The sequence below is a fragment of the Macaca thibetana genome, chromosome 10 (genome assembly GCF_024542745.1).
Source record: "Macaca thibetana thibetana isolate TM-01 chromosome 10, ASM2454274v1, whole genome shotgun sequence".
NCBI classification, from domain to species: domain Eukaryota; kingdom Metazoa; phylum Chordata; class Mammalia; order Primates; family Cercopithecidae; genus Macaca; species Macaca thibetana.
In genome coordinates, this window is record NC_065587.1 from 10,347,147 (window position 1) to 10,361,190 (window position 14,044).

A 14,044-nucleotide genomic window follows, 5' to 3' on the forward strand; every position below is an offset into this window, starting at 1 on the left:
TTAAAATTAATCAGGTCATATCCCTCCGTACTCACAACCTGCCAGTAATTCTCATTCACTGGAAAAGCCACAGTCCTTATACTGCTCTACAAAGTCCCACATGAACTGCTTTACAACTCTTGATTTTATCTCCTTCTCTTCTCTCCCTTGCTTATTTTACCCCAGCCATATTGGCTTTGTTTGCTGTCCCTGAGCACCTTAGCTCCCGTACCAGGGCTTTTGTACTTGTTATTCCTTCTATGTAGAGCACTTTTCCCTGAGTAGCCTCATGGCTTGCTCCTGCATCACCTTGAGATTTTTGATTAAATGTTCCTTTTGGGCCCGTTATGGTGGCTCATACCTATAATCCCAGCGCTTTGGGAAGCCGAGTAGGGAGAATCACTTGAAGCCAGGAGTTCAAGGCTAGTCTGGGCATCATGGTGAGATGCTGTCTCTATGAAGCAACAACAACAACAACAACAACAAATTAGCCAGGCATGGTGGCATGTGCCTGTAGTACTATCTACACAGGAGGCTGAGTGGGGAGGATCAGTTGAGCCCAAGAATTTGAGGCGGCAGTGAGCTATGACTGTGCCACTGCACTCCAGCCTGGGTGACAGAGCAAGACCATGTCTCTTAAAAAAAAAGAAAAAAGTGAAAAGAAAAGTTACTTTTTCAGTTAGGCACTCCCTGACCATCCTATTTTATAAAATCTTGCTTTTATTTTCCTTCATACCACTTATTTGACAGAATAGATAGTTCATTTGTTTATTGGTTGTGGCTATCTCTTTGTAAAATGTAAGTGCCACAAGGAGGATTCGTTTTCCTTTTTGATTTTTCTACATTGAATACTTTCTACATTGTAAATGTATAAGAATACTTTCTACATTGTAAGCACTTAATAATTGTTGAATAGGTGATGTACCAAAATTAGGATTTTTTTTTAGGTTAAGTGTGTTCCTGAGATCATGCCTTGTAACTGTTTGTATAGTGTGCCCTAACTGAAGAGGCACTATAATATAGCGCATTGGTTTTCAAAGTGTGGTCTGAGGACCCCCAGGTGTCCTTGAAACATTTTCAGTGGATATGAATCAAAATTTTATGTATTTATACTAAAATGTAATTTCCCTTCTTAGCTGTTGTTCTTTGATAAGTGTACATTGTAGTTTTGGTTTTTTATATTTTTATAATTTTTTGAGACAGGGTCTTGCTCTGTCGCCTCCTGCTGGAGTGCAGTGGTGGAATCTCAGCTCACTGTACCCTCTGTCTCCTGGGCTCAAGCAGACCTCCCCGCCAGTTTCCTGTCCAGCCCAGGAGTTCAAGACCAGCCTTGGCAACACAGCAAGACTCCATCTTTACAAAACTGTTTAAAAATAATTTTGAAAATGTGGAATAATGTTTACCACTGATCTGTATAATTCCAGAAAAGTGGCTTCGAGGCTGTACACCAGAATATGAATAACTATCTCTGAGTAGTGAGATTTCATGGGGGACATTATATTTTTTTCATCTTTTGGATTTTCCTGTATCTTTCTGATTTTCGATGATGAGCATACATTTCTTTTGTATTCCAATAAAGCTTATGTTGGCCGGGCACAGTGACTCACCCCTGTAATCCCAGCACTTTGGGAAGCTGGGGCAGGCGGATCACTTGAGGTCAGGAGTTCAAGACCAGCCTCGCCAATATGGCGAAACCCCATCTCTACTAAAAATACAAAAAAATTAGCTGGGCGTGGTGGCCCATGCTTATAATCCCAGCTACTTGGGAGGCCTAGGCAGGAGAATTGCTTGAATCTGAGAGGTGGAGGTTGCAGTGAGCCGAGATTGCGACATTGCACTCCAGCTTGGGTGACAAGAACAAAACTCTGTCTCAAAACATACACACACACACACACACACAAAACAAAGCTCATATTAAATTGTGTGTATGTACGTACACAGGTAGGTACATTTAAAAGAGGGAGAAAATGGGTGGAAGCATAATGATTAGAAGATAGAGCTGTTAATTTGGGACCTCTGCAGTCAAAGTGCTGTACTGACCAAGCAATGCATGATAAGGAGGCACTCCATCCCATTAAACTGTTCCCTCTGACCAGTTGAGTTTGTATAAATCTCTTTTACATTTTTGCCTTTGTTTCTATTTTGTAAGATTTATTGAAATTTATCTTTGCAGTGTTTGTGTTAGGCCATGTTCTTGGCAGAGCTGTAACTCCTTCCTGTGTACACTCATTTACTCTCAATTTGCTGAACCTCTCAAGTTTTCTATCAAAAAACAACACACTAAATTTTTTGTTTGTTTTTGTTGGATAAGGATAATCTGATTTCTTGTAGGCATAAAGTGGTGGTGTTAGTATAAAATGTTTAAATTATTTCTTTGTGTAGCTTTTTTTTTTTTTTTTGAGCCAGGATCTCACTCTGCTGCCCAGGCTGGAGTACAGTGACACCATCAGAGCTCATTGCAGCCTTGACCTCCCCTGGCTCAGGTGGTCCTCCCACCACAGATTCCTGAGTAGCTGGGACTACAAGTGCACATCACTAGGCCAAGCTAAATTTTTTTTTTTTTTGAGAGACAGGGTTTCACTATGTTGCCCAGCCTGTTTTAATTATTTGAAAGTGCATTTCTGTAATATATTTTGTTCATTGACTGTAGGGTGTGAAAATTGTCCTTAACAATTCATGTATGCTGTATCTTTCTGATTTTCTGTTTTTCTGTTTTTCCTTGCAAATAGGATCTTGAGGAATTAAAATATTAATTAAACTTGATTTTCTGAACTGTTATCTTAGTATATTCTCTTGGGAATCAATAAGATTCTATTCCTCAAATCAGTGCCATAAGACTAATTTATTTGGTTATGTAAAGAACTGAAAACTTCAGTATCAGCATTAATTACGTTACTCAAACAGATACTCTGTCCGTATTCTTCTAACACCTTGCTACTCAAAGTGTGTTCCAAGGTCCAGCAGCCTTTGTATCACCTGGAAGCCTATTAGGAATGCAGAATCTCAAACTCCACCTCAGACCTGCAGAATCACAATTTGTGTTTTGAAAAGATTATTTGTGGGATGCAGTGGCTCACAGCTGTAATCCCAACACTTTGGGAGGCCACAGTGGGCAGATTGCTTGATGTCAGAAGTTCGAGACCAGCGTAGGCAACATGGTGAAACCTCATCTCTACAAAAAAATGCAAAAATTAGCCAGGCATGGTGACACACACCTGTAGTCCCAGCTACCTGGGGGGCTGAAGTGGGAGGATCACTTGAGCTTGGGAGGTCAAGGCTGCAGTGAACCGTGTTTGTACCACTGTATTCCAACTGGGCCACAAAGTGAGACCCTATCTCAAAAAAAAGATTGTTACATGCATATGAAAGTTGAGAAGTTCAATTCCAAAAGATATTTTATTTTTATTTCACAAGATGCTATGAGATGTGTTGGATTTATATGTGGGATTTATATGATATCTAATTAGTATGGAAGAATAGAGTAAAACAGGAAACAAAAATACGAAGCTGTGCCTAGTATAGTGCTCTGTGTTCGATAAATGTTCACAATTTGACAACTTTTTTTGTTTTTGCCATTTTTCTTGATTTTTCAAAGAAAGAACGAATAGGCTTATTTTTGACATTCTAGAATGTTTAAATGGGAAGGATCTTAGACATGACCTGATAACAAACCTTGGTTTTACAGGTAAACAAACTGGGGGCTAAGAATGTTAAGTGACTTACCCAAGATCATATAGCGTGGACTGCCTGTGACCTGATTTTCAAACTACTGATCTTTGTGCTACCCCTCTGTGTTGCTGAAGGCCATCTATTGTTAGTTGGTTCTATTGGTGTTGGTTGAAACCATCCTGAACACACCTGTGACTGGGCACAGTGGCTCATGTCTGTAATCCCAGCACTTTGGGAGGTTGAGGAGGGCGGATAACTTGAGGTCAGGCGTTGGAGTCCAGCCTGGCTAACATGGTGAAACCCCGTCTCTACTAAAAAAACCAAACTTAGCCAGTGATTCTAGCTACTTGGTTTGCACCTGTGATTCTAGCTACTTGGGAGGCTGAAGCAGGAGAATCGCTTGAACCCTGGAGGTGGAGGTTGCAGGGAATTGAGACCATACCACTGCACTCCAGCCTGGGTGACAGAGTGAGACCCTGCCTCAAAACAAAACAGAACAACCATCCTGCACAATTATGAGTGAGAGTAAATCCAACACATCTCACAGCATCTTGGGAAAATGGTAAGACTCACTTTTCTTCTTTCCTTCAGTGTGAACTCATGTAATAACTTCAAAGAAAGACATTTCCCTGCTGTCTGGAAGTTGAACTCCTACAAACTGGTGGAGCTTGCTGCTCAGTCCTGTGCTCTCTGAGCTGAGGGAAAGGTGTGGGGATTTTCTCTTCTACTGAAATGGCAGGATTGTGTCATGGCAGTGGTTTTGAGTGTTTAGAGGTAGTGTTATTTTAATTAGTTTTCTAACTCTGTTTTAAATAAAAACTTACAAACCAGGAAAGAACTGGCTATCTGTATGTTAAGAAAATTAAAAGAGGGCTGGGTGCAGTGGCTCACACCTGTAATTCCAACACTTTGGGAGGCTGAGGTGGGTGGATCACGAAATCAGGAGATCGAGACCATTCTGGCCAACATGGTGAAACCCCGTCTCTACTGAAAAATACAAAAATTAGCTGGGTATGGTGGCGTGCGCCTGTAATCCCAGCTACATGAGAGGCTGAGGCAGGAGAATCACTTAACCTGGGAGGTGGAGGTTGCAGTGAGCCGAGATTGCACCAGTGCACTCCAGCCTGGGCGACAGAGCAAGACTCCATCTTAAAAAAAAAAAAAAAAAATAGAAGAGGAGAGAGAGAACATTGACTCTTACCTTGTACCATACACAGAAATTCATTTGAGGTTGGGTGTGGTGGCTTATGCCTGTAATCCCAGCCCTTTGTGAGGTCAAGGTGGGTGGATCACTTGCGGTCAGGAGTTGGAGACCAGCCTGGCCAACATGGTAAAACCCTGTCTATACTAAAAATACAAAAATTAGCCAGACGTGGCGGGCACACATAGTCCCAGCTACTTGGGAGGCTGAGGCAGGAGAATTGCTTGAACCCAGGAAGCAGAGGTTGCAGTGAGCCAAGATCACTCCCCTGTACTCTAGCCTGGATGACAGAGTGAGACTCCATCTCATAATTAATTAATTAATTAATTCAGACTGTGGGATGCTACTTAGCAACTTTTAAAAAGGGGCAAACTTTTTAGAAATAAAACACCCTGAATGACTCTTGAGAATTATTCTGAGTAAAAAAAGCCAATCCTAAAATGTTACATATTGTATGATTCTATTTATGTAACATTCTTGAAATGACAGAATTATAGCTATGAAGCACAGATTGGTTCTTCATATTGTCAGGGCCTGTGGATGGTGTGGGGCTGAAAGTAGATGTGGCTATAAAAGGTCAATGTGAGAGATCCTTAGGGTGATGGAAATGTGTATGTTGACTGTATCAGTGCCAGTATTCTGGTTGTAATATTGTACTGTAGTTTTGCAAGATGTTACCATTGGAGGAAACTGAGTAAAGGATACATGAGCTCTTTGTATTATTTCTTTTTTTTTTTTTGAGACGGAGTCTAGCTCTGTTGCCCAGGCTGGAGTGCAATGGCCGGATCTCAGCTCACTGCAAGCCCCGCCTTCCAGATTCACGCCATTCTCCTGCCTCAGCCTCCCGAGTAGCTGGGAGTACAGGCGCCCGCCACCTCGCCTGGCTAATTTTTTTTTTTTGTATTTTAGTAGAGACGGGGTTTCACCGTGTTAGCCAGGATGGTCTCGATCTCCTGAACTCGTGATCTGCCCGTCTCGGCCTCCCAAAGTGCTGGGATTACAGGCTTGAGCCACCGCGCCCGGCCTCTCTTTGTATTATTTCTTATAGCTACATGTGAATCTATAATTATCTCAAAATGAAGTTTAAAAACTGCAGACAGTTTAGCAGCTTTTCAAAAAGTTAAACATAGATCCTGTGACCTAGCAATTCTACTTCTAGATATATATCCTGGAAAATTGAAAACATTTGTCCATGTAAAAATACACACATAAATGTTCATAGCAGCATATTCAAAATAGCTAAAAAGTGGAAACAACCCACATGTCTTTCAGTTGATGAATAAACAAAATATGGTATATCCATACAATGGAATATTATTCACTCATAAAAAGAATACTGTTGATATATGTTATAAAATGAATGAACCTTGGTTGTGTGTGGTGGCTCATGCCTATAATCCCAGTACTTTGGGAGGCCAAGGCAGGTGGATCACTTGAGCCCAGAAGTTTGAGACCAGCCTGGGCAACATGGTGAAACCGTATGTCTACTAAAAATACCAAAAAATTAGCCAGGCATGGTGGTGTGTGCCTATAGTCTCAGCTACTCTGGAGGCTGGGGCACAACAGTCGCTTGAACCTGGGAGATGGAGGTTGCCGTGAATGGGGATCAAGCCATTGCATTCTAGCCTGGGTGACAGAACGAGACTCAGTCTTAAAAACAACTACAAAAAAATGAATGAACCTTAAAAACATTTTCCAAATGGAAGAAGATAGACACAAAAGGCCACATATTGTGTGATTCGGTTTAAATGAAATGTCCAGAACAGGAAACGAAGAGTAACTGATGGATACAGGGTTTATTTTGGGGGCAATGACAATGTTCTGGAATTAGATAGTGGCGATAAACTATGGAATTATGCACTTTGAATGGTTGAACTTTATAGTATGTGAATTATATCTCAATTTTTCAAATTGTATGAGGAAAACAATTCAGGTTTCTCTAGTGACAGCAGATCAGTGATTGCCTGGGGCTGGAAGTGGAAGGAGAAATTGAGTACAAAGGGACACAAGAAAATCCTAGGGATGAAAATACATCTCTTGATGGTCATGGTTATACAGGTATATGCCATTGTCAGAATGCATTGAATTGTACACTAGGTGAAGTTTATTGTGTCTGAATTGAAGTTCAATAAAGTTAGTTTTTAAAACTTGTAATAAAATTGTCTCTAGTTGTTGTAAGCTTAAAATGACCTTTAGGTTAAAATTCTCTTATCTCTTATTAATTATAAAGCCAACAACTATTGCAAAAATTACCTCATGGAGTCTCACTTCCATTGCTAGTTTCTATTCCCACGTTTCTATCCAGTTTCCAAAGTGAAACTAGATTGATCACTTTTACCCAGACTCTGCTCTTAGGCCTTTGTCCTAGCCTGACTCCGTTACTGTACTTTTCAGAACCCATGAGTGGGTGTGATTGTTCTAACTTTTTTTTTAAGTTTATGGAACATTCTGTTGCTTTTTTGCTTTATGTACAACAGAAAAATGTCTCAATTTGGGTATTACAAATCAGGGTGATTGCCTTTCACCTCCACTTTGGAGTGCTTTGAGCCAGTTTGGACACTAGGAGGTTGGAGTTAAAATGACTCCTGAAGGAAGTAAGCAAGCATGAGAAGAGGGGGCAGCACTGGTAGGTAATGCTAAAACAAAACCAAGTGTGTGAGCTTCTTTTCTACCTACATCGCCTTCGTCTCTCAACCCTGATCTTTTGCCAAGAAGTGAACTGATTAAATGAAATATACAAAACCTTCCAAGGTTTGAGAAGAGTTCTAGAGGGTGGTCTCTAAGTGAGAAGGACCATCTCTATAGGTGACCCTGAGTTTTATCCCCAAATTTCCTTCTACCCCAGTGTACCCATCCTCACTCATTTTTTGGGTCCCACCAAGCCTAAACTCACTCAGGGGTAGTTTTACATTTAAAATTCTGCCTCACAAGTGGACACATCTTTTTTATTGTTTCCCTTAAGCACAGATTAGACTAACTTTATTAAAAGAGACCATGCAGTAGCATCCCTTGAGACCGGGAGGCAGAGGTTGCAGTGAGCCAAGATCCTGCCACTGCACTCTGGCTTGGGCGACAGAATGAGACCCTGCTTCAAAAAAAAAAAACAAAACCCAAAACAAAACCACCACCACCGACAACAAAAGCCTCCAAAACAAAAATCATGAAAACATAAAAGAGACATATTTCTAGAATATGGAATTCTAGAATTCTAGGAATTCTAAGTGGATTTTGTAAGAATTCCAGCAAAAATAAATATATTTAAAATAATAATAGCTAACACTTAGAGTTTACAGTGCATGAAGAGGAAAGACAGACACTGTTTTGTTTTTTTCTGTACTCTACTACTCCTTTCAACACTCCACCTCTGATGATATCAGATGTGTGGTCCCCACCCCCCCAACAACCAATTCTCCAACCATCTGGGCACTAACTGGGTGTTCTGCAATTTAACTCAATTTTGACACTAATTCCCTGGAGTTAGTGCAGACCCCCCAGGTTAAGGGCTCAGGCCCACAAGATTGCCCCCAACTTCAGATGACGGTCGATAGTGGTGGGTCCTCAGATTATCCATAACTTCTGTCTGACTCGGCTATAAATCAGAGGTTTCCACAGCCCCCTCCTCAGGTTGGATCATTTGCTAGAATGACTCACAGAACTTAAGAAGCCCGTTTACTTAAATTTGTCAATTTATTATAAAAGATATAACTCAGGAACAGCCAAATGGGAGAGAAGCATAGGGTGAGCTATGAGGGGGTTGTGTGGCGCTCCCATGCCTTCTCTGGGCATACCCACCCCTCCCAACACTGCCTGGGTTTATCAGTCTGGAAGCTCTCCGAACCCTGTCCTTTTTGGTTTCTTTGGAGTCTTCATCATGTAGGCATGATTAATGACATCATTGGCCATTGGTGAGTAGGTCAATCTCCAGCCCCTCTTGCCTCCCCAGAAGTCAGAGTATTGTGGGGCTGCAGGTTCTAATCCTCTGATCATATGATTGTTTTCCCTGGCAACCAGCCTTCATCCATAAGGGTTTTCCAAAGTCAGCTCACTAACATAAACTCAGGTATGGTTGAAACGGACCTGTTATGAATAACAAAAGACGACCCCTTTTACCTTTGTTATTCTTAGGAAATTTCAAGGTCCAATTTTAGGACCTCAGTGCCAGGAATGAAGACAAAGACCAAATATGTATTTATTATAAATCACAACATTGCAATGTGGCAGACAGTGTACCAAGTTCCTTACGTATATTAACTCTTACTCTTTGCAACAACTATGTGAGATAGATGCTCTTATCCCATTTTGCAGATAAGGAAATTGAGGGACAAAGTGGATTTGAAACCTATCCAGTGCTACACACTTAGTAAGTGGTACAGCTAAGATTGTATCCTGCTGGCCTGGGTTAAGAATCTATGCTCTTTACCTCTATACTATATTGCCTTTCACATGAACTTCAAGCCCTTTTTCAGACCCTGTGTGTTAGCTCTTGATAGACTGTTCTAACTTGTCTAGGTTCCTTTGCTCCATTCTCCCAGTACTTAGCCTGCCTGACTTTTTAGTCCCCCTTCCCTCCCTGTTTGATCTTTCCCTGCCAGAACACTACAACATACATGTAACAAACAAAAAAAACCCTCCAACTTTTTCTTCTCTTAGAATATGTATTTTAAGGGGCCAGGCACAGTGGCTCACACCTGTAATCCCAGCACTTTGGGATGCCGAGGCAGGAGGATTGCTTGAGTCCAGGAGCTCTAGACCAGTCTGGGCAACATAGTGAGACCCCCATCTCTACAAATAATGAAAAATTAGCCAGGCGTGGTAGTGCACACCTATTGTCCCAGCTGCTCGGGAGCTGGGGCAGGAGAATTGCTTGAGCCCAGGAAGTTGAGGCTGCAGTGAGCTGTGATTGTGCCACTGCACTCCAGCCTGGGTGACAGAGTGAGAGCCTGTCTCAAAAAAGGGAAAAGAAAAAAGAAAAAAATTATGTTGTCCTAGACATTCTTTCTGCATAGCAATGGCCCTCTTTTTTAAAAAATAAATTCGACATTTAAAAAAAGCTCTTAGAAGACGAGCCCTAACCTTTGCATAGAAGCTTCCTTGTTTTTAACTGTGACTCTTGTACCTGTTCACAAGGATTAGGAGGGATGCTATTTTAAATTACAGTGTAGTAATATTTCTGACTCTATACCTGTGGCCAAAACCAGTGTCATATGCTTGAAACTAAGCAAAACTTCTAGTGTGTCTTGCCATAAACGTACATTAGACATTTTTTCCATTGTAGCTAATAGTTTCTGTGGGTTGGAATTAAAATTAAACCTGTATATCTTTAGAGTAGGAACATTTGCTGTGTGAAGGTCCTTGTTGGCTCTGGTAAGAAAAAAGTTCCCTTGCTTATTCTCTTCTGAGAAGGCTTTCAGAAACTTTTCTTTTTTTCCTTGAGACAGACTCTTGCTCTATGTCCCAGGCTGGAGTGTGATGGTGCAATCTTGGCTCACTGCAAACTCCACCTCCCAGGTTGAAGTGATTCTCCTGCCTCAGCCTCCCAAGTAGCTGGGACTACAGGCACCTGCCACCACAGCCGGCTAATTTTTGTATTTTTAGTAGAGGCGGGGTTTCACCATGTTGCCCAGGCTGGCCTCGAACTCCTGACCTCAAATGATCCACCCACCTTGACCTCCCAAAGTGTTGGGATTACAGGCATAAGCCACTGTACCCGGCCCAGAGGCTTCTTAACAGCTGAGTTTTATATCAGTTCAGTCAGTCCTTGAGATGTTTGCAAATAATCTTCCATTGCTTTATCCTGAAGATCCTCTTGCATGTAGGCTTTTGGTCAACTGATTCAATATTACTAAATATATGTTTAATCCCAACTAAGGTAGGTAGTTTGGATGTTTTTAGAAAAGTTTAAATTTGAGGAAATAGTATATATATGTATATATGTACAGAATCTGTCACGTGCTAGATGTTGCATGAAAGTTGTTTGAGAATCTGCCGAAAATGTGGTTGCTATCCGCACAAGGATTATATTCTGGTTTAGGTAGTTCAGAATAAGGGGTGAAATAATATATAGTCCTGCAGTCAATACTTGTCCTTATATACTGGTAGGCGAGTTTCCTGATATGCATGGCTCCATTTTCTCTGTTCCTGCCTACCTCTTCAACTTTACCTGCTGCTGTTTTCTCTTTGCTTTCTAGGTTCCATCTGCCTCTCTTTGTTTTCTAGGTTCCTCGGCCTCCTGGGTTCAAATGATTCTCGTGCCCCAGCCACCCAGGTAGCTGGGATTACAGGCGCATGCTACCACGCCGAGCTAATTTTTGCATTTTTAGTAGAGATGGGGTTTTGCTGTATTGCCAGGCTGGTCTTCAACTCCTGGCCTCAAGTGATCCACCCGACTCGGCCTCCCAAAAGGCTGGGATTACACACGTGAGCCACCACACTGGCCTAGTATGTGATTATTTTATGAGATTTTTGGGGGTTCTTAAATGTATTTTTTCTCACTAGACTGTAAATGCTACAAAGGCAGGAATCTTATTTTTATTGTGTTAGCATTTTATATCCAGGATCTTATTAGGGTGCTTGATACATAATAAATGCTGAGTAAATTATGTTAACAAATAAATGAATATGAAATATTGGAGAAGGCTGGGCGCAGTGGCTCAGGCCTGTAATCCCAGCACTTTGGGTGGGCGAGGCAGGTGGGTCACAAGGCCAGGAGTTGGAGACCAGCGTGGCCGGTATGGTGAAACCTCGTCTCTACTAAAAATATAAAAAGTAGCTGGGCATGGTGATACGCACCTGTAATCCTAGCTACTCGGGAGACTGAGGCAGGAGAATCGCTCGAACCCAGAAGGCAGAGATTGCAGTGAGCCGAGATCGCGCCACTGCACTTCAGCCTGGGTGACAGAGCGAGACTCTGTCTCAAAAAAAAAAAAAAAAAATTGGAGAAATTGAGAAGAAAGCCATTTCTTTCTGTGTCCAGGTCCTTCAACCTAACTGTTTCTCCAAAGAAATATTTTCCTGAAGAGTATGTACAAACCATTCCTTTATAAGAGATAGGGAGGGCTGGAGGTGCGGTGGCTCACGTCTGTAATCCCAGCACTTTGGGAGGCTGAGGCGGGTGGATCACTTGAGGTCAGGAATTCGAGACCAGCCTGGCCAACATGGTGAAACCCTGTCTCCACTAAAAAAAATACAAAAATTATCTGGGCGTAGTGGCTTGCACCTATAATCCCAGCCACTCAGGAGGCTGAGGCAGAGAATTGCTTGAACCTGGAAGGTGGAGCTTGCAGTGCACCAAGTTCACGCCATTGTGCTCCAGCCTGGGTGACAGAGTGAGACTTGACTCAAATAAATAAATGTAAGAGGGACATTTTTGTTTTTGGCCATCTCTAACTTCCCCCTCCTCACCATTCATTTTGAGAAATGTGATTCTCAATTCTTAGGAAATTATAAAGCTATATAAACCACAGTTTTCATATCCATATTCCTGAATGAATACACCTCTGCCCAGAATTGAGGTCAGAAGTTGTCTCTTTTTAACTTTATTTATTTATTTATTTATTTATTTATTTATTTATTTATAGAGATGGAATCTTGCTCTGTCATCCAGGCTGGAGTGCAGTGGCGTGATCTTGGCTCACTGCCAACCTGGGTTCAAGCAGTTCTCTTGCCTCAGCCTCCTGAGTACCTGGGACTACAGGCACATGCCACCATGTCTGGCTAATTTTTTTGTATTTTTGGTAGAGACGGGGTTTTGCCATGTTAGCCAGTCTGTGTTCTCTGTCTCCTCACCTCACTCAGGTGATCTGCCTGCCTCAGCCTCCCAAAGTGCTGGGATTACAGGCTCGAGCCACCGTGCCTGGCCTCTTTTTAACTTAAAAAAAATATATATTGCTTTAGAGACAGCATCTTGCTATGTTGCCCAGGTTGGTCTCAAACTCCTGGCTCAAGTGATTCTTCTGCCTCAGCCTCCCCAAAATGCTAGGATTACAAATGTGAGCCATCACGCCCAGCCCGAAAATTGTCTCTTACTAAGGAGCTAGCACATATTTAAAAGCACTACATGTTTTGGCTTATGGATTAGGGATTTTATTTTTTATTAATGGACTTAGTTTTGTTCAGGCTTTGGAGATCATTGTGGCATATTTAAGTCAAAGGACTCACCATGTTGTTTGTTTTTTTTTTAATGGCAAGCATTTTGTTTTTTCCTTTTCTTTTTTTTTTTTTTTTTTTTTTTTTGAGGCGGAGTCTTTGCTCTTGTTGCCCAGGCTGCAGTGCAATGGCGCGATCTTGGCTCACTGCAACCTCTGCCTCCTGGGTTCAAGTGATTCTCCTGCTTTAGCCTCCCGAATAGCTGAGATTACAGGCACACACCACTATGCCCAGCTAATTTTTGTCTTTTTAGTAGAGATGGGGTTTCACCATGTTGGCCAGGCTGGTCTCGAACTCCTAGTCTCAGGTGATCTGCCCGCCTCAGCCTCCTAAAGTGCTGGGATTACAGGTGTGAGCCACCATGCCTGGCCTGCAGGAAGTTTAACAGCCCAAACTCAAACCAAGAGTGTTAGTGTTTTAGTATTTCTGCTGCTTGTCTGTTAATTCTTACCTCCTGCATCTCAGAATACTTCTAAGGTTTCTAAGATTGACAGTTTTTGTGAGAGATTTGGTACTCCTGAAAACTTTTGGCTTAGAATACTCAGTTTCAAAAATTGTTTTCATAAGCTTATCAGATGGCTTTAAACTTGGTGTAATGGTAGTGGGATGAAAGTGCCATAAACAGACTTTACTCATTGGAAAACTTTCCTTTCTTCTAATTATTTTGTTACTTTAAGTTTTCTAGATTGTGTTACCTAGAAATTTCTTTTCATACCAAAATAGTTATATAAAATAAAATTTGGAAAATTTATAGTTTAACAAATGCTCTTAATTAATCATGATAAAAGTGGATCAGTTAAAGTTTACAAATTACTTTTAGGATGCACGTTGCTAAGTGGTGGTGTTATGGGTATGAATTTCTTAGCTTTTCAGGATGTCATCCTTTTAGCCTTGTAGCTAAATATCAAGAGGCTACATGTTCAACCATAAAACATTAGCCTCTGCCAACATTACATCAGCTCCACAAAACCTCACTGGCTAATTATCCCTTGGGACTAGGACATGGATTTGGCAGCTTGTGAAAGCTGCTTTTTCCAATTTCTCCCTTAC

General features: G+C 41.5%; 2 protein-coding genes across 8 annotated transcripts in view; one reads left to right on the forward strand and one right to left on the reverse strand.

The window, feature by feature from the left end:
* Nucleotides 1–14,044, reverse strand: part of LOC126963577 (E3 ubiquitin-protein ligase RBX1) — a 598,764-nt gene that overhangs the window by 449,770 nt on the left and 134,950 nt on the right. The window contains exon 1 of one of the 5 annotated variants that reach the window (XM_050805843.1): nucleotides 2,451–2,454. The exons of the other annotated variants lie outside the window; for them this stretch is intronic. The gene's annotated coding sequence lies outside the window, so the exon portion shown is untranslated. Of the gene's footprint in view, nucleotides 1–2,450; nucleotides 2,455–14,044 lie in introns of those variants that run through there. 5 annotated transcript variants of the gene reach the window in all.
* MRTFA (myocardin related transcription factor A) overlaps nucleotides 1–14,044 on the forward strand; it is a 217,625-nt gene that overhangs the window by 105,623 nt on the left and 97,958 nt on the right. The gene's annotated exons all lie outside the window — the stretch shown is intronic.